This window comes from Coregonus clupeaformis, chromosome 8 (assembly GCF_020615455.1).
Source record: "Coregonus clupeaformis isolate EN_2021a chromosome 8, ASM2061545v1, whole genome shotgun sequence".
In the NCBI taxonomy this organism is placed as follows: Eukaryota; Metazoa; Chordata; class Actinopteri; order Salmoniformes; family Salmonidae; genus Coregonus; species Coregonus clupeaformis.
In genome coordinates, this window is record NC_059199.1 from 54,120,862 (window position 1) to 54,147,444 (window position 26,583).

General features: G+C 43.5%; 1 long non-coding RNA gene across 2 annotated transcripts in view; it reads right to left on the minus strand.

The window, feature by feature from the left end:
* The window catches only part of LOC121571326, a 35,483-nt gene extending 11,852 nt beyond the window's left edge, over positions 1–23,631 (minus strand). For both annotated transcript variants that reach the window (XR_006001693.1, XR_006001692.1), the window contains exons 1-2: positions 23,205–23,631; positions 8,523–8,561 (exon numbers count right to left, since the gene is read on the minus strand). This is a non-coding gene — a long non-coding RNA (uncharacterized LOC121571326). The remainder of the gene's footprint in view (positions 1–8,522; positions 8,562–23,204) is intronic.
* Between the last annotated feature and the right edge of the window lie 2,952 nt (positions 23,632–26,583).

Sequence of the window (26,583 nt, forward strand, 5' to 3'; positions counted from 1 at the left end):
AAGAGAGGTTGAACAGACTAGTAATAGGGGTTGCGACAATTTGGCGGCTAGTTTTAGAAAGAAAGGGTCCAGATTGTCTAGCCCAGCTGATTTGTAGGGGTCCAGATTTTGCAGCGCTTTCAAAACATCAGCTGTCTGAATTTGTGTGAAGGAGAAGCGGGGGGGCATGGGCAAGTTGCAGCAGAGGGTGCAGAGTTGGTGGCCGGGTTAGTGGTAGCCAGATGGAAAGCATGGCCAGCTGTAGCAAAATGCTTGTTGAAATTCTCGATTATTGTAGATTTATCGGTGGTGATAGTGTTTCCTAGCCTCAGTGCAGTGGGCAGCTGGGAGGAAGTGCTCTTATTCTCCATGGACTTTACAGTGTCCCAAAACTTTTTGGAGTTAGTGCTACAGGATGCAAATTTCTGTTTGAAAAAGTTAGCCTTTGCTTTCCTGACTGCTTGTGTATATTGGTTCCTAACTTCCCTGAAAAGTTGCATATCGCGGGGGCTATTTGATGCTAATGCTGTACGCCACAGGATGTTTTTGTGCTGGTCAAGGGCAGTCAAGTCTGAGGAGAACCAGGGGCTATATCGGTTCTTAGTTCTGTATTTTTGAATGGGGCATGTTTATTTAAGATTGAGAGGAAATTACTTTTAAGGAACAACCAGGCATCCTCTACTGACGGAATGAGATCTATATCCATCCAGGATACCTGGGCCAGGTAAATTAGGAAGGCCTCCTCGCTAAAGTGTTTTAGGGAGCGTTTGACAGTGATGAGGGGTGGTCGTTTGACCGCGGACCCGTTACGGACGCAGGCAATAAGGCAGTGATCGCTGAGATCCTGGTTGAAGACAGCTGAGGTGTATTTAGAGGGTATGTTAGTCAGGATGATATCTATGAGGGTACCCATGTTTACGGATTTAGGGTTGTACCTGGTAGGTTCGTTGATAATTTGCGTGAGGTTGAGGGCATCTAGCTTGGATTGTAGGATGGCTGGGGTATTAAGCATATCCCAATTTAGGTCACCAAGCAGTACAAACTCTGAGGATAAATGGGGGGCAATCAATTCACATATGGTGTCCAGGGCACAGCTGGGGGCTGAGGGGGGTCTGTAGCAAGCGGCAGGCTGATAGCGCAGAACAGACTGATGAATACGCAGTGAAAACCAAGAAAGAGAAGGTTGCTGTACCAAAACACAGTAGCATTCAGATTGAGTGCCGTGTAGCTTCCCAGCCTTTCAAAGAGGACATGACAATGTTTTTCCAGCCAGACCTGAACCCGCAGTGGCCAGATGAACTTGAGTTCTTTGACACACTAGTCAGAGTCAGGAAAGGTGTTTTTCCAGTTATCATGCTTGATGTCTCTAACCCCACTGACCACGACATTGCCCTGCTAGGACGCACAATAATCGGTACAGTACAAACCATTATGACTGTGTTACCTTCCCAAGTCTTTGAAAAAGCTGTCACCCCAGCCACAGTGAATCACACCAGCGTTCGAACCCCATGTACTGCTACTGAACAGTGGGATCCACCAGTATGTTTAAGTCACCTAACCGAAGAGCAGAGAGAGGTTGTTAGGCAAATGCTTAAAGAAAAGTGTCACTCCTTCTCCAGATCAGACAATGACATTGGCTGCATTGAACGATTGAAAATTTATATTTCTCTAAAGGACTCTGAACCAGTCAACCGCCCATACATGTCAGTGCCCAGGCCACTGTATCAGGAGATGAAGGGTTACCTTCATGACATCATAGCTCAGGGCTGGGTTAGGAAGTCAAACTCTTCATATTCTTCACCTGTCGTGTGCGTTAGGAAGAAGGACGGGATCCTCCAATTGTGTATAGATTACAGAGACCTGAACAGAAAGACACATCCCGACCGCCAGCCCATCCCTCGGGTCCAAGACATCATGGACAGTTTAGGTGGTAATTCCTGGTTCTCCCTCTTAGATCAGGGAAAAGCGTATCACCAGGGGTTCATCTCTGAAGAAAGCAGATCACTGACAGCATTTGTGACCCCGTGGGGACTCTATGAGTGGATACGTATGCCATTCGGCCTCATGAACGCTCCTGCAGCTTTTCAGCGTTGTATGGAGGAATGTTTGGAAGGGCTCCGGGATAACATCTGCATTCCTTATCTGAACGACACGCTAGTTTTCAGTAAGACTTTCGACAGCCATGTGAATGATGTGCGAAAAGTTTTGCAGCGTCTCAGAGAGTATGGCATCAAACTCAAGCCAAGTAAGTGTGATCTCTTTAAACCCCAGGTCCGTTATTTGGGCAGAATAGTGTCTGCAGAGGGTAGCAGAGTTGACCCAGCCGATTTTGAAGCAGTAAGAGCATTGAAAGAAATCAGACCAGAGACTGTGGGCCAGCTCAGAAAAATGCTTGGTTTACTCACTTACTACAGACAGTACGTCAAATACTTTTCTAGGAGGGCCAGCTGTCTGTATGACCTCCCGAAAGCAGATTCAGAGAAATTACCTGACCACCCACGGAAAACAAAAACAAAGAAAGTAAGTCATGTGGTGCCCTCAAACAAGTAAATCCTGTGGACTGACCAGCTTCAACAGGCACTTGAACAGCTGATTGAGTGTTTGCTTCACCCACCAGTCTTAGGTTTCCCTGATTTCACTCAGCCATTTGTTGTACACACTGATACGTCACACCAAGGCTTGGGAGCAGTTCTTTATCAAGAGCAAGATGGGAAGCTTAGGGTCATTGCTTATGGCTCTCGAACCTTAACAGCAGCTGAGAAGAACTATCACTACCACTCTGGCAAGCTAGAATTTCTAGCTCTAAAATGGGCAATCACTGATAAGTTCCATGATTATTTGTACTATGCTCCGACCTTCACTGTATACAGTGATAACAACCCGCTAAGCTACATTCTGTCTACTGCAAAACTGAACGCATCCACTTCCAGGTGGGTTGCAGAATTGGCTGATTTCCACTTTACAATAAAGTACAGGCCAGGCAGAGAGAACAGTGATGCAGATGCTTTGTCGAGGATGCCACTGGATGTAGAGTCACTGATGAGAGAATGTTCTGAGGAGCTTCCACCAGACACCATTACTGCCACGATACAAGCAGTTGAAGTACAGAAAGAGTCTGTTGTACCTTGGTCACTTTCAGCTGCATCTATGTCAGTATCAGCTGAAGGTGAGACAACCACTGCAACAATCAGCTCGATAGGGAATGAGTAATCACATAATGGGAAACAGGTGTGTAACACTCAGACAATGGGTAGAACATAGAAACATAGAACATGAATCGGCAGTAGCTAGTATTCCGGTGACGACGAACGCCGAAGCCTGCCCGAGCAAGGAGGAGGGGCAGCCTCGGCAGAATCTGTGACAGAATGGGACAAATTGACAATAGACAGTGATGACATTCTGTACAGAATCACAACAGCCCGCAAGCAGTTAGTTCTACCAGAGCAGTACAAAAGGTAAAGTGATGGAAGAGTTGCACAATAACATGGGTATCACTAGTACGTGACCGCTTCTTCTGGCCATATATGCAATCTGACATCGAGCACTACGTGACTAAAACTTGTAGCTGTGTCAAGCAGAAAAAGCCAGGCCATGAAGCAAGAGCTCCTCTGACAAACATTGTGACAACACAGCCATTTCAACTGGTATGTATAGATTTCCTCCATGTCGACAGATGCAAAGGGGGATATGAGTACATCCTCGTGATTGTTGATCATTTTACACGTTTCACTCAAGCCTACGCCACCATATCAAAGTCAGGAAAAACTGCTGCAAATCTCATCTTCAATGACTTTGCCCTGAAGTTCGGGTTCCCCTCCCGCATCCACCATGACCAAGGGGGAGAATTCGAAAATCAGTTGTTCCATCAGTTAAACAAACTCAGTGGCATGGCGGGGTCCAGAACAACACCCTACCACCCGATGGGGAACGGTCAAGTGGAACGTACAGTGAGGGAAAAAAGTATTTGATCCCCTGCTGATTTTGTATGTTTGCCCACTGACAAAGACATGATCATTCTATAATTCTAATGGTAGGTTTATTTGAACAGTGAGAGACAGAATAACAACAAAAAAATCCAGAAAAACGCATGTCAAAAATGTTATAAATTGATTTGCATTTTTTTGAGGGAAATAAGTATTTGATCCCTCTGCAAAACATGACTTAGTACTTGGTAGCAAAACCCTTGTTGGCAATCACAGAGGTCAGACGTTTCTTGTAGTTGGACACCAGGTTTGCACACATCTCAGGAGGGATTTTGTCCCACTCCTCTTTGCAGATCTTCTCAGAGTCATTAAGGTTTCGAGGCTGACGTTTGGCAACTCGAACCTTCAGCTCCCTCCACAGATTTTCTATAGGATTAAGGTCTGGAGACTGGCTAGGCCACTCCAGGACCTTAATGTGCTTCTTCTTGAGCCACTCCTTTGTTGCCTTGGCCGTGTGTTTTGGGTCATTGTCATGCTGGAATACCCATCCACGACCCATTTTCAATGCCCTGGCTGAGGGAAGGAGGTTCTCACCCAAGATTTGACGGTACATGGCCCCGTCCATCGTCCCTTTGATGCGGTGAAGTTGTCCTGTCCCCTTAGCAGAAAAACACCCTCAAAGCATAATGTTTCCACCTCCATGTTTGACGGTGGGGATGGTGTTCTTGGGGTCATAGGCAGCATTCCTCCTCCTCCAAACACGGCGAGTTGAGTTGATGCAAAAGAGCTCGATTTTGGTCTCATCTGACCACAACACTTTCACCCAGTTCTCCTCTGAATCATTCAGATGTTCATTGGCAAACTTCAGACGGGCCTGTGCTTTCTTGAGCAGGGGGACCTTGCGGGCGCTGCAGGATTTCAGTTACCAATTGTTTTCTTGGTGACTTTGGTCCCAGCTGCCTTGAGATCATTGACAAGATCCTCCCGTGTAGTTCTGGGCTGATTCCTCACCGTTCTCATGATCATTGCAACTCCATGAGATGAGATCTTGCATGGAGCCCCAGGGCGAGGGAGATTGACAGTTTTTTTGTGTTTCTTCCATTTGAGAATAATCGCACCAACTGTTGTCACCTTCTCACCAAGCTGCTTGGCGGTGGTCTTGTAGCCCATTCCAGCCTTGTGTAGGTCTACAATCTTGTCCCTGACATCCTTAGAGAGCTCTTTGGTCTTGGCCATGGTGGAGAGTTTGGAATCTGATTGATTGATTGCTTCTGTGGACAGGTGTCTTTTATACAGGTAACAAACTGAGATTAGGAGCACTCCCTTTAAGAGTGTGTGTCACAATCGTTGAGAGACGGGTCAGACCAAGGTGCAGCGTGCGATGTGAACATGTTTGTTAATAATAAACACAAAAACAAAACAACAAACCAACGTAACGTGAAGTCCAAGGCTATACATAATACAAGGCTAACACAGGAACACGATCCCACAAACATAGTAGGCAACTGAGCTACCTAAGTATGATCCCCAATCAGAGACAACGAGCGACAGCTGCCTCTGATTGGGACCCATACCTGGCCAAGCATAGAAATAATAACCTAGAACTTTCACACCCTGACTCAATTAACAAGAGTTCTATACGTCAGGGCGTGACAGTACCCCCCTCCCAAAGGTGCAGACTCCGACCGCACAAACCTGACATAACAGGGTAGGGTCTGGGTGGGCATTCCGCCTCGGAGGCGGATCCGGCTCCGGGCGTGACGACCTCTCCCTCTCTGCCTCCCCGTTGCGCCCCTGGTCTGGTCTGGACCTCGGCGCGATGCTTCCCCTCTCCTTCCTCCCACGATGCACCAAGCCCTGTCTGGACCCTGGTGTGGGAGGCCCCGAACCTGGAGAGGGGCTGACGTCTGGGCCTGGATCGGCAATCCTCCCGCGATGCACCAAGCCCTGTCTGGATCCTGGTGTGGGAGGCCCCGACCCTGGAGAGGGGCTGACATCTGGGCCTGGAGTGGAGCCACTGACCGGAGCTGGACTGGGCACCGGTGGAGCGGACTGCGCTGGCTCCGGAGTGGAGCCGCTGACCGGAGCTGGACTGGGCACCGGTAGAGCGGACTACTCTGGCTCCGGAGTGGAGCCGCTGACCGGAGCTGGACTAGAAACCGGTGGAGTGGACTGCTCTGGCTCTGGAATGGATCCGCTGACCGGGGCTGGATTGGGCACCGGTGGAGCGGACTTCTCTGGCTCCGGAGTGGAGCCGCTGACCGGAGCTGGACTGGACCCCGGTTGAGCGGACTGCTCTGACTCCGGAGTGGAGCAGCTGACCGGTGCTGGACCAGGCACCGGTGGAACGGGCACGGGCCGTGCCGGACTGGGAACATGCACCACTGGTCTGGTGCGAGGAGCAGGAACGGGCCGGGCCGGACTGGAGACACGCACCACAGGTCTGGTGCGAGGAGCAGGAACGGGCCGGGCCGGACTGGAGACGCGCACCACTAGTCTGGTGCGAGGTGCAGGCACGGGCCGGGCCGGACTGGAGACATGCACCACTGGCTTGGTGCGGGGAGCAGGTACGGGGAGTACCGGACTGGGAACACGCACCACTGGCTTGGTGCGAGGAGCAGGCACGAGGCGTACCGGACTGGGAACCGGCGCTGGAGGTCTACGACTATACCAGTCCTTTACTCTCCGCGCCCAGTCCTCCTCCAGTGAGGACTCCTCCTTGAGCCCCCACGAGTGCAGTGGTCGGGGCTCTTCTCTATCGATCCCCGACCACCCTTTTAGCCCCCCTAAACATTTTTTATTGGGGCTGTCTCGCGGGCTTCCTCCTTGGCCGACGCCTTCTGTGTTCCTCTCCTGCCTGGGCCTCTTCCTTCGCCCAGGGTCCTTTTCCTGCCAAAATCTCCTCCCATGTCCAAAAACTCTTCCCCACCTGTGTCCAGGGTGTCTGCTGCTCCTGGGCACGCTGCTTGGTCCGTTTTTGGTGGGATCTTCTGTCACGATCGTTGAGAGACGGGTCAGACCAAGGTGCAGCGTGCGATGTGAACATGTTTATTAATAATAAACACACACGACAAAACAACAAACCAACGTAAAGTGAAGTCCAAGGCTATACACAATACAAGCCTAACACAGCAACAAGATCCCACAAACATAGTAGGCAACTGGGATACCTAAGTATGATCCCCAATCAGAGACAACGAGCGACAGCTGCCTCTGATTGTGAACCATACCTAGCCAAGCATAGAAATATAAATCCTAGATCGTAAACATAGAAATAATAACCTAGAACTTCCACACCTTGACTCAACTAACAAGAGTTCTATACGTCAGGGCGTGACAGTGTGCTCCTAATCTCAACTCGTTACCTGTATAAACGACACCTGGGAGCCAGAAATCCTTCTGATTGAGAGGGGGTCAAATACTTATTTCCCTCATTAAAATGCAAATCAATTTATAACATTTTTGACATGCGTTTTTTTTAGTTTTTTTGTTATTCTGTCTCTTACTGTTCAAATAAACCTACCATTCAAATTATAGACTGATCATTTCTTTGTCAGTGGGCAAACGTACACAATCAGCAGGGGATCAAAAACTTTTTCCCCTCACTGTAGCTGCATTCGCTAGCTAAGTAAGTGAAAGTGGAAAAAAAATACAACGAAATATAGCTAGCTCTCTCTCTTGCTTCTCCTTCATTTCGGAAGAAATGAATTTGTTCAAAACTGTTTAACTATTGTCTTTCTCTCTCTTTGAGTCAACTATTCACCACATTTTATGCAATGCAGTGCTAGCTAGCTGTAGCTTATGCTTTCAGTACTAGATGAAATTCTCTAATCCTTAGATTGGGTCGACAACATGTCAGTTCATGCTGCAAGAGCTCTGATAGGTTAGAGGACATCCTCCGGAAGTTGTCATAATTACTGTGTAAGTCTATGGAAGGGGGTGAGAACCATGAGCCTCTTAGGTTTTGTATTGAAGTCAATGTACCCAGAGGAGGAAGGAAACTAGCTGTCTCTGGCTACACCATGGTGCTACCCTACAGAGTGAATTTTGAGGCGACTGTAGACCTACAATGTGAATATATTTAGAATAGTTTTTTCTAAAAAAGATAACATTTGTAATGTTTCACTATTTTTATGAAATTCACTGAGGAGGATGGTCCTCCCCTTCCTCCTCTAAGGAGCCTCCACTGCCCGACAGACAGGGCAGGTGGAGGACCAGTGCTGCCTTGGCTGCAGTCTTCTGGTTTGCAGCCGCTCCATTCTTCTTAGCAGCCGCCGCCATGGCATCAGTCAACAAGTTCAACTTCAACTTGAGAGTGGTGCATGCGTTATACAGTATGTCAATACCCCTCCACAATTGTAACCATAGTACAGAATAAGGACTTAAACGGGTGGACAGCTACAGATATGAATGGCAGGAGTGTGTATAAGCTTTTGTTCCAGTCCATACCTGATTACAAATCACAGCCTATCGCCGTGATTCGGTATGTTGATTATTTAAGTCAGATGTTAGAGCTGGGCTGGGACAAAACCCTTCACATACTCCTGCTCTTCAAGACTTCCTGCAATGACTGAAACAGACCAAAGCAGGAGAATAGTGTTCCAGGTTCAAACAGCTTACCTAGTTGAGAGGTTTAAGACTCAGGCACACCCATTGGTTCTGGAATAGAGAAGGTGCAAATAAGGTTTGCAATTTGGCATCAATAACATTACAGTAATTCTACCTAAAAAACGAATGTGTGAATACCAATTAATTTAAAACCCACCATAGCAGGTAGGACTAAATAAGGTTACACAACCTTGCCTACTAGCTATACTAATGATCTGCTGTCCAGAGGGTAACAGCAAACATATCAATGTTTTCCCACAGTAAAATAAGCACACTGTTGACTCAAGAGAGGATGACCACATATCTCACGTCCAGAACCCGGTCTACGATCACATACCATGGATGGAACAAGGCCCTATCCTGACACACACACACACACACACACACACACACACACACACACACACACACACACACACACACACACACACACACACACACACACACACACACACACACACACACACACACTCACACTCACACTCACACACATTTGTTTTACTATCCTTGTGGGGACCAAACAATTTATTCCCATTCAAAATCCTCTTTTCCCCAACCTTAAACTCTAATTGCAAAGGGTTAGGGTTAGGGGTTATTGTTTTCTTTCACAATATAACAATGCAATTTAATTACAATTAACACTAAACAATAACTTGACAGACATGAATATATATACAATAGAATATAGTAAAGGAAACAAATGTTTTAGCCCGTTTAAACATGAGATTCTCAGTCTATCAATATCCTTAGTGATATTCAGTAATAGCATAGCAGGATTTGCAAGTATTGTGGTACCCAGAATTTCCCCAATCTTTTCCATGACCCTCTGCCAAAAGGTACCCAAACCTGGACAGTTACAGAACATATGGATCATGTAACCTGTACTTGAGTGACATCTCCAGCATAGGTTGGAGTCTATCAAACCTATTCCGTTCAGCCTCAGAGGAGTCCAATAAATCCAATTGAACACTTTAAATTGAATCAGCTTGGACCGGGCATCTCTCATAGGGAGGAGCATCTGTTGTACTATTTTGTTCCATTCCTCCTCTCCAAATGTTACCTCCAGGTCTTTTTCCCCATACGGCCTTTAGGCCCTTACAAGTTCCTTTAAATCCACCTATAAGGTGGCTATATATAAGCCATGTGGTATGTGGTCATTTGCAGAGGATTTCTATCTTAACACTTACAGTGGGGAGAACAAGTATTTGATACACTGCCGATTTTGCAGGTTTTCCTACTTACAAAGCATGTAGAGGTCTGTAAATTTTTATCATAGGTACACTTCAACTGTGAGAGACAGACTCTAAAACAGACCCTGCTGCATTGTGTGCAAACCTGGTCAAGACCTACAGGAAACGTATGATCTCTGTAATTGCAAACAAAGGTTTCTGTACCAAATATTAAGTTCTGCTTTTCTGATGTATCAAATACTTATGTCATGCAATAAAAGGCAAATTAATTACTTAAAAATCATACAATGTGATTTTCTAGATTTTTGTTCTAGATTCCGTCTCTCACAGTTGAAGTGTACCTATGATAAAAATTACAGACCTCTACATGCTTTGTAAGTAGGAAAACCTGCAAAATCGGCAGTGTATCAAATACTTGTTCTCCCCACTGTATATCAGAATATACAGGGAATTTGTTTTTTTTCTGTCTCACCTTAAATATACAATCTCTAAGCTGGAGATACTGTATCTCCAAACGTCTTGTTTCTGTAAATTATACTTGGACCGTAGTTCTTCAAAAGAGGTAAATGTGTTTTCTTGATATAGACACCCAATGTGCTATATCCCCTTTCTAAACCACTGTGTCCTCCTATTTTAAATGTAGGGTTGTTCCATAACAAAGCAGAGCTTGTCAAGAAAGGTGAAGATTTCTCTCTCTTATGAATCTGACTCCATATATTTTTAGTATGGGACATTATTGGGACTCAGATAATCTGATGCTCCAAGTGGGGCATTAAATTATTCTTCGATGTCCACCCAAATTGGCCTATTAGAGTTCTCAATAAAGAGAGAGCCTATTTGGGCAGTTATAATTGCATGTTAGGGAGCTTTAATCCTCCCTTCTCAGTCTTTGCCTGTAATCTCGCTAGTTTCATCCTGGCCCTTTTACCGGCCCAAATAAAGGGAGTATTAATTTTGTCCCTGGGTTTAAAGGTACAGACAGGTATGGATAGTGGTAACATGCTGATTGCGTAATTCAGTTTAGGGAGCTATGACCATCTTTATAAGCTGTATCCTACCACATAATGAGATTTGTAGCTTATCCCAGTTCTTAAACTGGAGTTGATTTTTGTTCAATAGTGGGTTAAGGTTTTCAGAAATCATGTTCTCTAGACCAGGATTTAAAGCAATCCCCAGGCACTTCAAGTTTTTAGGGACCCATTGAAACGGGGCGGCAGGTAGCTTAGTGGTTAAGAGCGTTGTGCCAGTAACCAAAAGGTCGCTGGTTCTAATCCCCGAGCCGACTAGGTGAAAAATCTGTCGATGTGCCCTTGAGCAAGGCACTTAACCCTAATTGCGCCTGTAAATCGCTCTGGATAAGAGCGTCTGCTAAATGACTTTAAAAAATAAAATAAACCTCCAGTGAAGGAAGTCATTTCTCAGACAATGTTTTCATAGGGGCATTACCTTGGACTTGGTCCAATTTACTTTACGTCGAGTAAAGGAGAGTTGGGGGTCTCATATTAATAGTAATATGTAGTCTGCATAAAGCAGTAGTTTATTCTATATACCTCCCATAGTAACCCCTTTGATTGACTGATGCAGCCTAATGGCTTCGGCTAATGGTTCTAGTGCTATAATAAATAGGAGAGACAGTCACCTTGTTTCGTGCCTCGCCCTACTGTAAATGGAGATTCGTTAGTGACTACAATGGATTTGGGGACGTTGTACATAAGTGTAATAATATTCTGAAAGCCCTGTCCAAATCCAAATGTATTTTGAGTATAATGCAGGTAATCCCAGTCCACCCTATCAAAGGCTTTCTCTGCGTCTAGGGATAAGTCTGCCACTGAGGTATCCACATTTTTTTGCCTTCCAGATGACATGCAATGGCCGTCTAAGATTATCAGATTAAGTTCTGCCTTTCACCAATCCCACCTGGTCTGGATTTATGATTTTCTTAATTATATGATTATAGAAGTTTTGTAAACAATTTTCCATCACAATTTATCAAATAAATTGGACAGTAGCTCCCACACTCATGGTGATTCTTTCCCTTTTTGAGGATTAGGGTGATTACTGTCTCACTCATAGAAGGTGGGAGCTCACCTGTGTTAGTCAATGTGTTAAATGTTTTCAATATCTGGGCTAAGCTGCTCTGCAAAACTTTTATAGAAATCACTGGGTATCCCATCCAAGCCTGGAGTTTTACCAATGGGTGCTTGTCTTATAGTTTCGGTCAATTCCTCCAAAGTAATGGGGCGGTCTAACCAATTCCTGTCAATTCCTGTCTTCCTCTATTAGATTATGCAAGTTCAAATTCTGAAAGAATGCCTCTGCTTTCTGCATATCTAAAGGACCGTCTGAAGTATAACGTTTCTGATTGAAATCTCTAAATATATTGTTTATTTCTTTATGATTGGTAATCAGCATGCCGGTGTTCTGATTCCACCTAAATTATTTGCTGAGTTTTTTCAATAGACTGGCCAACAGTTTTCCTGCCATTTCACCTGATTCTTACCATCTCTGCTTCAACCTGTACAGGGAATATTCAACTTTTTATTTGGTTTTCATCAGATTTGCCAGAGGAATGTTGTTGGGATTGGACCAATATCCCCTCCACAACATTTTAAGCTGAGTTTGAAATTGATAAATGTTCTATTTATCACATTTCTTAATAGTATCTGATCGTTGTGTCATTACTCCACGTATGTAAGCTTTAAAAGCTTCCCAAACAAGTATCTGTTTCGCACTGTCATTGTTTGTTTCAAATAATATTGTAATATGTGTTTTAAGGAATTCACAAAACACCTTGTCCTGTAAAAGGCTGGTGTTCATTCGCCAACATTTACATGTTTCTATTTTTTCTCCTATTCCAACTGTCAGATCAATGGGTGCATGATCTGTCATAGCTATCGTGCCCACACTGCAAGCACCCACTTTATCTATGAGAGAGTGAGATCAGACAGTAGTCGACGCGTGAATAAACAGTACGCGTACAGTGGGGAGAACAAGTATTTGATACACTGCCGATTTTGCAGGTTTTCCTACTTACAAAGCATGTAGAGGTCTGTAATTTTTATCATAGGTACACTTCAACTGTGAAAGACAGAATCTAAAACAGACCCTGCTGCATTGTGTGCAAAAATCCAGAAAATCACATTGTATGATTTTTAAGTAATTAATTTGCATTTTATTGCATGAGGTAAGTATTTGATACATCAGAAAAGCAGAACTTAATATTTGGTACAGAAACCTTTGTTTGCAATTACAGAGATCATACGTTTCCTGTAGGTCTTGACCAGGTTTGCACACACTGCAGCAGGGATTTTGGCCCACTCCTCCATACAGACCTTCTCCAGATCCTTCAGGTTTCGGGGCTGTCGCTGGGCAATACAGACTTTCAGATCCCTCCAAAGATTTTCTATTGGGTTCACGTCTGGAGACTGGATAGGCCACTCCAGGACCTTGCGATGCTTCTTACCGAGCCACTCATTAGTTGCCCTGGCTGTGGGTCGTTGTCATGCTGGAAGACCCAGCCACGACCCATCTTCAATGCTCTTACTGAGGGAAGGAGGTTGTTGGCCAAGATCTCGCGATACATGGCCCCATCCATGGATTTTTGACCAAAAAGCTCTATTTTTGTCTCATCAGACCACATGACCTTCTCCCATTCCTCCTCTGGATCATCCAGATGGTCATTGGCAAACTTCAGACGGGCCTGGACATGCGCTGGCTTGAGCAGGGGGACCTTGCGTGCGCTGCAGGATTTTAATCCATGACGGCGTAGTGTGTTACTAATGGTTTTCTTTGAGACTGTGGTCCCAGCTCTCTTCAGGTCATTGACCAGGTCCTGCCGTGTAGTTCTGGGTTGATCCCTCACCTTCCTCATGATCATTGATGCCCCACGAGGTGAGATCTTGCATGGAGCCCCAGACCAAGGGTGATTGACCGTCATCTTGAACTTCTTCCATTTTTTAATAATTGCGCCAACAGTTGTTGCCTTCTCACCAAGCTGCTTGCCTATTGTCCTGTAGCCCATATCCCAGCCTTGTGCAGGTCTACAATTTTATCCCTGATGTCCTTACACAGCTCTCTGGTCTTGGCCATTGTGGAGAGGTTGGAGTCTGTTTGATTGAGTGTGTGGACAGGTGTCTTTTATACAGGTAACGAGTTCAAACAGGTGCAGTTAATACAGGTAATGAGTGGAGAACAGGAGGGCTTCTTAAAGAAAAACTAACAGGTCTGTGAGAGCCGGAATTCTTACTGGTTGGTAGGTGATCAAATACTTATGTCATGCAATAAAATGCAAATTCATTACTTAAAAATCATACAATTTTTCCAGTAGGTGGGTCTCTTGGCGCATTATCACATCTGAATGTTTTTATTTAAGATAATTCAATACCTTTTATCTTTTTAAATATGAACCTAATCCATTCACATTCCACAACGTAACTTTAATCACATTGGTCATCATATCTGAAAGGTTGTAAATATAGTATTTAAATCAAATAGTTTCAAAGAGAGTAAATGACTGGTAGTGCCCCCCACTAACACTAACTCCCCATAGAACAAATATGTCATAAACGTATCCCAAACCCCCAACATATAAATCATTTACATATAAAATAAAAATCTCCCTCCCCCCTAAACCAGGCCTTCATCCGTGTGAGATTTCCCGAGGTCATCCGAGCACTGATGCTCCAACTAGAATAAGAATGGTTTACCAACGCCAAATATAGGCATGTCCATATCAATTTTGAAATGACATAGATGACATGTCATAGAAATGACATAGATAAACCAAAAACATAGTACATAAAGACAGGCTGATCATTACACTTGCAAAGAGAAGAGTTGGCCTTTCTCGTATAGACTGATACATTAACTGTCTAATTCCAGGAGGCAGGAATGCAAGCAGAGAACAAACACAAAAGGGAGACCGGTGTAGGTCATAATGATGATAAAATAATGGGTTGTGCCCATCACTCATTGCTCGAACACGCCTATTTTAGCCTATATTGACCAACTGTTGCTGTTATAATAAAAATGAAAATCATAAAACAGACTGATATGCATGGACTATAATCTTACTTAATCTAGTAATGTAATGATATCTACTGTAAACCAGAAATATAAATTATATAGGCACAGAGTCAATGTGACTGTTACTCACAACATAGGAAGTTATCCTATCACCTTATAGAAAATGTTTTGTCCATTAGTGATAACCCACCGCCATCTTGCTACCGTGCTACTCAGTTTATTTGGCTTTGCTAACGTCCGCGACACACTTCTTTGCCTCCTTCGGGTCTGTGAAATGATGTAGTGATCCTCTCACAGTAACCCAAAACACAGCAGGATATTGCAATGAGTATTTCAGTCCCCGTTTCATGCACATACACTGAGTATACAAAACATTAAGAACTGCTTTTTTGTTTTTGTGCATTTTCTATGACATAGACTGACCAGGTGAATCCAGGTGAAAGCTATGATCCCTTATTGATGTCACTTGTTAAATCCACTTCAATCAGCGTAGATGAAGGGGAGAAGGCAGGTTAAGGAAGGATTTGTAAGCCTTGAGAAAAGGATTGCGTATGTGTGCCATTCAGAGGGTGAATGCAACGCTGCTGGGTTTTTCATGCTCAACAGTTTCCTGTGTGAATCAAGAAGGGTCCACCACCCAAAGGACATCCAGCCAACTTGACACAACTGTGGGAAGCATTGCAGAGCCAATGCCCTGACAAATTGAGGCTGTTCTGAGGGCAAAAAGGGGGGGGGGGGTGCAACTCAATATTAGATAATGAAAATAGTCTGGATGGCCATTTGATTAATTGTTCAGCAGTCTTATGGTTTGGGGGTAGAAGCTGTTAAGGAGCCTTTTGGACCTAGAATTGGTAGTCTGGTACCGCTTGCCGTGCAGTAGCAGAGAGAACAGTCTATGACTTTGGTGACTGGAGTCTTTGACATTTTCTGGGCCATCCTCTGACACCGCCTAGTATATAGGTCCTGGATGGCAGGAAGCTTGGCCCCAGTGATGTACTGGGCTGTACGCACTACCCTCTGTAGCGTCTTACGTTCGGATGTCGAGCAGTTGCCATACCAGGCGGTGATGCAACCAGTCAGGATGCTCTTGATGGTGCAGCTGTAGAACATTTTGAGGATCTGGGGACCCATGCCACATTTTTTCAGTCTCCTGGGGGGAATAGGCTTTGTCGTGCCCTCTTCACGACTTTCTTGGTGTGTTTGGACCATGATAGTTTGTTGGTGATGTGGACACCAAGGAACTTGAAACTCTCAACCCGCTCCACTACAGCCCGGTCGATGTGAATGGGGGCGTGTTCAGCCCTCCTTTTCCTGTAGTCCACGATAATCTCCTTTGACTTACTCACGTTGAGGGAGAGGTTGTTTCCTGGCACCACACTGCCAGGTCTCTGACCTCCTCCCTATAGGCTGTCTCATCATTGTCAGTAATCAGGCCTACCACCGTTGTAACGTCAGCAAACGTAATGATGGTGTTGGAGTCGTGCTTGGCCACGCATGCGTGGGTGAACAGCGAGTACAGGAGGGGACTAAGCATGCACCCCTGAGGGGTCCCCGTGTTGAGGATCAGCGTGGCAGATGTGTTGTTGCCTACCCGTCAGGAAGTCCAGGATCCAGTTGCAGAGGGAGGTGTTTAGTCCCAGGGTCCTTAGCTTAGTGATGAACTTTGTGGGTACTATGGTGTTGAACGCTGAGCTGTAGTCAATGAACAGCATTCTCACATAGGTGTTCCTTTTGTCCAGGTGGGGAAGGGCAGTGTGGAGTGTGATTGAGATTGCGTCATCTGTGGATCTGTTGGGGCGGTATGCGAATTGGAGTGGGTCTAGGGTTTCCAGGATGATGTTGTTGATGTGAGCCAGGACCAGCCTTTCAAAGCACTTCATGGCTACCGACGTGAGTGCTACAAGGCGGTAGTCATTTAGGCAGGTTACCTTCGCTTTCTTGGGCACAGGGACTATGGTGGTCTGCTTCAAACATGTAGGTCAGGGAGAGGCTTTAGTTTTTGCTTTTAAGCAGGAATCAGGAGTATAGAGTTATGGTCAGATTTTCCAAACAGAGGGCGAGGGAGAGCTTTGTATTCATCTCTGTGTGTGGAGTAAAGGTGATCTAGAGTTATTTTTCCTCTGGTTGCATGTGTGACATGCTGGTAGAAATTAGGTAAAACAGATTTAAGTTTGCCTGCATTAAAGTCCCCGTCCACTAGGAGCGCTGCTTCTGGATGAGCATTTTCTTGTTTGCTTATGGCCTTATACAGCTCGTTGAGTGAGACTTAGTGCCAGCATTATGTAAAATATAGATGACAACTCTCTTGGTAGATAGTGTGGTCCACAGCTTATCATGAGGTACTCTACATCAGGTGAGCAATACCTAGAGACTACCTTAATATTAGACATCGCACACCAGTTGTTATTGACAAATAGACACACACCCCCACTCCTCGTCTTACCGGACGTAGCTGTTCTGTCCTGCCGATGCACGGAAAACCCAGCCAACTATGTATTATCCTTGTCGTTGTTCAGCCACGACTCAGTGAAACATAAGATATTACAGTTTTTAATATCCCATTGGTAGGATAGTCTCGAACTGAGCTCATCCAGTTTATTCTCCAGTGATTGCACGTTGGCTAATAGAACGGATGATAGAGGTGGGTTATCCACTCGCTGACTAATTTTCAAAGGCACCCTGATCTCCGGCCCCTGTATTTCCTTATTTTCTTCATGCAAATGACGGGGATTTGGGCCTTGTCTCGGAGCAACATTATATCCTTTGCATCGGACTCGTTAAAGAAACAATCTTCGTCCAGTTCGAGGTGAGTAATCACTGTTCTGATATCCAGAAGCTCTTTTCGGTTATAAGAGATGGTAGCATCAACATTATGTACAAAATAAGTTACAAACAATGCGAAAAAACACACAAAATGGCACAATTGGTTAGGAGCCCGTAAAACGGCAGCCATCCCGTCCGGCGCCATTCTTGGTATTGTATTTATGTGGATTTTCGGGAACCTCTCTGATCCGAAGTGTGTTTCTTCGACTGTAATTAAAGTTGTTCCTCGTATTAAAGTTGTTCAAGTTTTTTGATCACAGTCTCCATTTTTTCAACAGTGTCGGTGTTCTTGTCCTCCAAAGTTGATGTCCTCTCTTTGCCCCGTGTAACTTCGTTGTCGAGTGTCCACTTTTGTCTTCCGTGCGCCCACTGTATGTTTTATTTCAGCCACGTCTTCAGCAACTTTCGCAATTTTCTCCTCACGGTTTTTGTTTATTTTGAGAATCTTCTTTAGAACTGAGTCGTCTGGATGTTCTTCTCCGCCATTTTCCTTGCTAGCAGCCGCCACAGGTAAAGACAACATTTTTATGTTTTTCATCAAAAGTGTCTGCTTTTGAGCGTTGCTAAGTAGTTTTTCCATGTAACCGATATCTTGGACAATTAGTTTTTAACAAAATATGTAAGTAGGCGTTGAATAATTAGTTAAAATATAGTTGGAGCTACATAGCCTCTTTAGTTAGCTGCTGCTCTTCGCCTCTTCATCGCCAGAAGTCCACCCTAACCCTAATTCTATCCCTAATCCTAATTCTTGCTGGTTTCTACACACACCATGCTGACTGACCTGAGAGAGAGAGGAGAGAGAGAGAGAGAGATTATTATGAGGGGGTTGTTTTGGTGGGCTTGAATCTGAAGCTACATAAAACAATGATTTCAGATGTCTTTATTGCAAGATGGGCATCCTGTATATTGGGATGGAAGGTGAAAAATTAATGGTCACTGCTGGAACGTTATTATGAGGGTCCCGCGGGAGGGTGTGTGGCATGCGCGACCACCAAGCTTATCACTAAGCTCAGGGTCCTTGGTCTGTTTCTAGTTTTTTATATTATTTGTGTAGTTGTTTTCCATTTTTGCTGCACTGTTAGGAGCTAGTAACACAAGCATTTCGTTGCACCCATAAATCTTCTTATTTTTTGTTTTGTTGCATCAGCTTTGAAATGCAAGAGAAAGGCCAGACAGTGATGTAGGAATCTAGGTGTAATTTAGATTTTGTCCAAAAGATGGCAGCACTGTGTGTGCAACGTTTCAGACTGATCCAGTGAAGGATTACATCACTACACAATATTTTGTATCAAGTCTGCCAGGAGTTTTCCCAAATGTTCCGAATTGGTCAATTTATACATTTTCAAGTACATAACTAGACAGAGACAGCAGGGGGTCAAACTGTAGAACCCAGTTCCTACATTTGAATATAAAAATTGATTTTATCAAACAAAACTATGCTACATTTCTATCTCTGGGACCCTCAGGATGACACATCAGAGCAAGATTACTGAATGTACAGTACCAGTCATACGTTTGGACACACCTACTCATTCAAGGGTTTTTCTTTATTTTTATTATTTTCTACGTTGTAGAATAATGGTGAAGACATCAAAACTATGAAATAACACATATGAAATCATGTAGTAACCAAAAAGTGTTTAACAAATCAAAATATATTTTATATTCTTCAAATAGCCACCCTTTGCCTTGATGACAGCTTTGCACACTCTTGGCATTCTCTCAACCAGTTTCACCTGGAATGCTTTTCCAACAGTCTTGAAGGAGTTCCCACATATGCTGAGCACTTGTTGGCTGCTTTTCCTTCACTCTGCCGTCCGACTCATCCCAAACCATCTCAACTGAGTTGAGGTCGGGGGATTGTGGAGGCCAGGTTATCTGATGCAGCACTCCATTACTCTCCTTCTTGGTAAAATAGCCATTACACAGCCTGGAGGTGTGTTGGGTCATTGTCCTGTTGAAAAACTAAAGATAGTCCCACTAAGCCCAAACCAGATGGGATGGCGTATCGCTGTGGTAGCCATGCTGGTTAAGTGTGCCTTGAATTCTAAATAAATCACAGACAGTGTCATCAGCAAAGCACCCCCACACCATCACACCTCCTCCTCCATGCTTTACAGTGGGAAATACACATGCGGAGATCATCCGTTCACCCACACCGCGTCTCACAAAGACACGGCGGTTGGAACCAAAAATCTCTAATTTGGACTCCAGACCAAAGGACACATTTCCACCGGTCTAATGTCCATTGCTCGTGTTTCTTGGCCCAAGCAGGTCTCTTCTTCTTATTGGTTTCCTTTAGTAGTGGTTTCTTTGCAGCAATTTGACCATGAAGGTCTGATTCACACAGCCCCCTCTGAACAGTTGATGTTGAGATGTGTCTGTGACTTGAACTCTGTGAAGCATTTATTTGGGCTGCAATTTCTGAGGCTGGTAACTCTAATGAACTTATCCTCTGCAGCAAAGGTAACTCTGGGTCTTCCATTCCTGTGGTGGTCCTCATGAGAGCCAGTTTCATCATAGCGCATTATGGTTTTTCCGACTGCACTTGAAGAAACTTTAAAAGTTCTTGAAATGTACCGTATTGACTGACCTTCATGTCTTAAAGTAATGATGGACAGTCGTTTCTCTTTGCTTATTTGAGCTGTTCTTGCCATAATATGGACTTGGTCTTTTACCAAATAGGGCTATCTTCTGTATACCCCCCTACCTTGTCACAACACAACTGATTGGCACAAACGCATGAAGAAGGAAAGAAATTCCACAAATTAACTTTTAAGAAGGCACACCTGTTAAGTAAAATGCATTCCAGGTGACTACCTCATGAAGCTGCTTGAGAGAATGCCAAGAGTGTGGAAAGCTGTCATCAAGGCAAAGGGTGGCTATTTGAAGAATCTCAAATATTAAATATATTTTGATTTGTTTAACACTTTTTTGGTTACTACATGATTCCATATGTGTTATTTAATAGTTTTGATGTCTTCACTATTATTCTGCAGTACAATGTAAAAAATAGTAAAAATAAAGAAAAACCCTTGAATAAGTAGGTGTGGTCAAACTTTTGGCTGGTAGTGTAAGTACATTATGAAAAATTTATGCACTCACTAACTGTAAGTCGCTCTGGATGACAGCGTCTGCTAAATGACTAAAAATTTTAAATGTACCTTCAGAGGTGAATGTATCAAACCAGTTGTCGTGACAAAAGTGTTTTGTTGTTATGCACTATCCTCAAACAATAGCATGATATTTTTTTAGCTGTAATAGCTACTGTAAATAGGACACAGCAGCTAGATTAACAAGAATTTAAGCTTTCTGCCCATATAAGACATGTCTATGTCCCGGAAAGTTGGCGGCTGTTTACAACTGCATTCTAGTCACATATCGCACATTGAGCAGCAACTGTCCCGGTATAGGGACACCGATCCTGTAGAGGTTTTAACATCTGATAAACTGTGTATGCGACCAATAAACTTTGATTTGTTTACTTAACAATGTAAATGTGAACCAATATAGATTTCCAATTGTCAATGTGCCAAGCTAAAAGTGCACCAGGTGCAACACACCTTGTATGACCCGATAGAATACAGTTAATGTACTCTGCAGTGCATTTTTTTATTTTTCAGTTCTTCACTTTACTAGCTAGTTGACCAATGTTAACCTATAGCTAACGAAAGTTAGCTAGTAGCCAATGCCATTGAACAACAGCGATCAGTCACGTGAGCAGTGGCGATTTTAGCATGTAAATCTTGGTGGGGCAAACTCAACATTCTTTTTTTTTTTTTATGCATCCCAGCAAAGCCATAACACAACACTAAACAATACATTAATTGCACTATAACGGTGAATAACAGTGCCCACAAACTGTTAGGGCCTACATAAAGCTGTTCCAAAAGCAGAGCTTTCTATTCAGCACCATGGAGGGAATCCTTACCACCGCTACACCTGGCTATCAGCGGAGCCTTGTCTGGCAGCAAAACAGTTCATTCAGTCTCATTTACTGCCTTTAAAAAAATAATAGCTGATATGGCTGACTTGCTTAAATAAATGTGGTTACTACTGACTCCTTGTGGATTTGTGTAAGTCGATAAGAACCATATTCTCCTTCAATAATAACAAACGGCAAAATGAGTTTTGACTTTTGAACCATACACATGCATAACTATTCACCCCCCAAAGTCAATAAGACTTTGTAGAGCCACCTTTTGCAGCAATTACAGCTGCAAGACTCTTGAGGTATGCCTCTATAAGCTTGGCACATCTAGCCACTGGGATTTTTGCCCATTCTTCAAGGCAAAACTGCTCTAGCTCCTTCAAGTTGGATGGGTTCCGCTGGTGTATCTCTGGAAGACTGAAACAGGTTTACCACAAGAATTTCCCTGTATTTACCGCCATCCATCCTTCCTTCAATTCTGACCAGTTTCCCAGTCCCTGCCGATGAAAAACATCCCCACAGCATGATGCTGCCACCAACATGCTTCACTATAGAGATGGTGTTCTCGGGGGTGATGAGAGGTGTTGGGTTTGCGCCAGACATAGCGTTTTCCTTGATGGCCAAAAAGCTCAATTTTAGCCTCATCTGACCAGAGTACCTTCTTCCATATGTTTGGGGAGTCTCCCACATGCCTTTTGGCGAACACCAAATGTGTTTGCTTATTTTTTTCTTTAAGCAATGGCTTTTTTCTGCCCACTCTTCCATAAAGCCCAGCTCTGTGGAGTGTACGGCTTAAAGTGGTCCTATGGACAGATACTCCAATCTCCGCTGTGGAGCTTTGCAGCTCCTTCAGGGTTACCTTTGGTCTCTTTGTTGCCTCTCTGATTAATGCCCTCCTTGCCTGGTCTGTGAGTTTTGGTGGGCGGCACTCTCTTGGCAGGTTTGTTGTGGTGCCATATTCTTTCAATTTTTTAATAATGGATTTAATGGTGCTCCGTGGGATGTTCAAAGTTTCTAATATTTTATTATAACCCAACCCTGATCTGTACTTCTCCACAACTTTGTCCCTGACCTGTTTGGAGAGCTCCTTGGTCTTCATGGTGCCGCTTGCTTGGTGGTGCCCCTTGCTTAGTGGTGTTGCAGACACTGGGGCCTTTCAGAACAGGTGTATATATACTGAGATCATGTGACAGATCATGTGACACTTAGATTGCACACAGGTGGACTTTATTTAACTAATTATGTGACTTCTGAAGGTAATTGGTTGCACCAGATCTTATTTAGGGGCTTCATAACAAAGGGGGTGAATACATATGCACGCACCAGTGTTCCATGATTTATTTTTTTGAATTTTTGGTAACAAGTTATTTTTTTCATTTCACTTCAACAATTTGGACTACTTTTTGTATGTCCATTACATGATATCCAAATAAAAATCAATTTAAATGAATATTTTTGCAAGGCACTGTAGCTCTAAGTATAAGAAAGTGTAAGCAAACGAGTTGCGACAAGGTAGGCCTATTTGTTCAGCACTTTCATCAGATAGATGTTAGTTCAGATAAATTCAGCTAGAAGTTGAGGCCTTAACTTTACTCTTCTTTAAGTCACCACAGAGAGAGAGAGAGAGAGAGAGAGAGAGAGAGAGAGAGAGAGAGAGAGAGAGAGAGAGAGAGAGAGAGAGTCAGTCCATTTACTATAGTTAATTAATTCAAAGGTATTACTCACCTCTCCAGGAGTGTGTCATAGCTGTCCTTCAGTAGATTCTTATCTCCTTCCAGGTCTGACACTCTCTCTTGGAACTGAATAGAATAGTATAAAGTTAGAAGTGTCTGACCCTGTATTTATGGGTAGGGAGGGACAACTTCTACCCACTTCCTCCACCACTACTTGCAGACTCGTTGCAGTACCTCCTCGAGGGCTTGCTTAGAAAGAGTAGTAGTGGTGAGCTGTCCCTCCAGTGTCAGCGCGCTCTGTCGCTCTTGTTTCAGTTGTTCACTCAGCTCCTCTACCTTCTCCAGCAACGCCCCCTGGCGGTTAGCTTACCATTTGAAGGTATTGTATTAGGCCTATGTGGTCTCAAATGGAAGGAAAATACAAATAATATATATGTCTTACTTACACGGTATGTGATTGTATTGGCTAATGAATTAAATATGACATTTACAGGGGCGACAGGAACAGTAGAAGGGGAGACAGATTTTCCTATGGTGTTGATCAAATAATTGATAATGGATCATTTGAGATGAGATCACATGGAGCAGATTTAGGGGTTCAATAATCATTGTGAGATTTAAAGAGGATATGATCTGAAGGGTAATCAATTAAACATAATCATTGTATACTCGAGGAATTTTTAGTGGTTTTATGGATTAGTTATGAGGAATTAGATTGATACAAACGATTATTGATGAGTTAGGACTGGGGATATCTGTATCATGTTTTGTGTGTACTTAACATCTTTAGATTACTGATGGTAATTGAAGGTTAACAAAATGAATAATTTCTCTTCCAGGAGAAAGAGATTCGCTTATCTAATTGGAATGTTGCCCAGGGATAGGGGGAGCAGTTTAGTGGAGCTAGGCAGTATTTAGGTCGTAAAAGTGAGCTACCAAATTAAGTGGGGCCTGGCTATTTTTGGTTGTTGTTTTTCAATTGGGTTTTTCAAATAAAAAACAACACACCTAGTATGATGTTTATAAAGGGTTGTTATTTCAATTTTAGGGGGTTTTCAACAGGTCAAATGTGATAAGTCTTAAAGGAGCACACACAATGAATTTTATGGAGTTTTTCTGTTTTTACTGAGTTTAGGGTATATATGATTTCTTATGAGAATAAATGTCATGAGAAATTAATGAACACTTGGGATAAGTAATATTTATGAAATATTTAGAATGATGGTAATGTTTAGTATACTATGGGATGGAACAGTTCTTTGAATGATTTCAATGGCCTCAGAACTCTGTTTTGACTTTCCAGTGTTAATTAATCATCCACACTGGTAATTCTAAATGCATGAGAGGAGGACTTTAAGATAGTTTATTTTACCAAGTTGAGGGTAATTTATAATACTGTGAAAAGTGTGAAGATTATGATTTGGTAATAATATATATATGATTTGAACCATAAAATACCAGAAGAGAGAGAGAGCTTTCCCTGAATGAGGGATACCTGTACTAATCTTGGATTACTTTTACGGGATAGAAGTAAGTTGAGGTATTATCAAATGTTGTCAGCAGGGTTAAAACACTTCTCTGGTCCCAGTCAGCTATCAAAAGAGGAAGTTTCGATAGATAGAGATCTACTTATAGAGAGCTACAGTAGGGCCCCAATTAAGGAAGTTCACAGATGGGTGAAGCAAGGCGCAGTAAATAAGGAAGGAATATGGGTCAAAGACAGCTTACCAATTCTCCCGAAATTACTGTTTAGATATGCTGCAATATTGACACACGGGCAGAGCCATGTGTCAACGGGAGGGATGGATGGTAGAGCAGGTTAGGAAACACTTTGTGGCCTATGGTATAATGAATTACAAAAAAAAAAGACCTTACAGAATGCCACAGTTGGCAGGACCAGAACAGGCAGACATAGAACTAGAGAATACACTAGCAGAACACATGAGAAAATTGTTCGTTAACCGTATGTCTAAGAATTTGTGTCCTACAGGAGAATTAAAGGAGAAGGTGACTCATAGTATATAACCTGGAGACTGGGTGTGGATCCAATCGTTGAGGAAAAAGGATTGAAAGCAGTCACGCTGGGAGGGACCATACCAAGTCCTATTGGTAACTGCCTTCGCTATAAGAATAGCTGAGAGAGCCACTTGGGTCCACGTTACCCACTGCAAAAAGGTAGGCCCACATACCAACACCGTTGAACACACACAGAGTTAAAGAGAAGAACTGACCCACTAGGGTTCGGGGGTAAACTCTGTTAACGAAGAAACCCTACCCCGACCTTTCATCACTGTGGGGTGTTTATAGAGGTGTGGGTATGGGGAAGTACCAGGCAGGTAGGTCAGGGACAGGATTGGGATGGCTGTTTTTGGGATTTTGGGGGACTCTGAGCTGCATCATCATGTTAACCATATTATGGGTTAATCCAGGTCAACCTAAACAGGGAAATTATGAACAAAATAATACCAAGGCACTGATTCGATCTCGTAGAAATACTGAAACCAAGAAAGACTATTGGGGGAATGATCATTTTAATAGTTAAAGTCAGTTTAGGACAAGATGGGGGATTCAAGATACCATTCGACTTCTCCCATGAAGAGATAGGAGGTTTTGGGGGCTTTGGTAAGAAGGGGGCGTGTACACGAAAGTTAGGTCCTAGAAGGTATGGTAAATACATTTGCACTGAGGAACGCTCATGTCTTTGGGCAAGGGTGTTTAAACATACCTGGGGAACATACTATGAGAATGGGATGGACGCAGTACACCGATGGGGAATTAAACAAACCCATGATAAATGTAAAACGGAACTGGTGATAACGGTAAAGTAAATTATGCAAGATGACATAGCAAGGAACTATTGGGCCTGTGTTGATGATTTCGGGGCAGATATATGTTTGAGGTTCATTTTTAAGGAGAGAAATGAATCTTCCACCCCCGAGACAGAACTGCAGGTAGATCTAATGTTATCACCAGAGGTACCAAAAAACTAGTCTAATACCCCTTGGAAGGCCCTCAGAAGGAATCCTAAATAGCACTAAACCACCAAGGGTAGAATATTTCCTCTTGCAGGAAATGAACCAAGGAGAAGTAGAAGGAATTTTAAATGAGAACTTCTGGGTAAGGTGGATGAACTACACAGCTAGGGCGTTGGGTCAAACTAATTGTTATGCCTGTTCAACAGGTAGGCCAACCCTTGTAACTGCACCTATGCCTCAGACCATGTTCTCTTGTGTGATAGATTTGGGATCAAACCAAACCTCACCTAATTGTTCTGATATTAAAATAACCACTCTTAAAAAGGATAATACTAAGGCACCCCAATTCACCATGAACCCCAGAGAGTATCAATGTTATAGACACCTAAGTAATGCGAATCACAGATAAAATTGGAGAAGGGTTTACAACAACGTTTTTCTGGTGGGTTACAATTG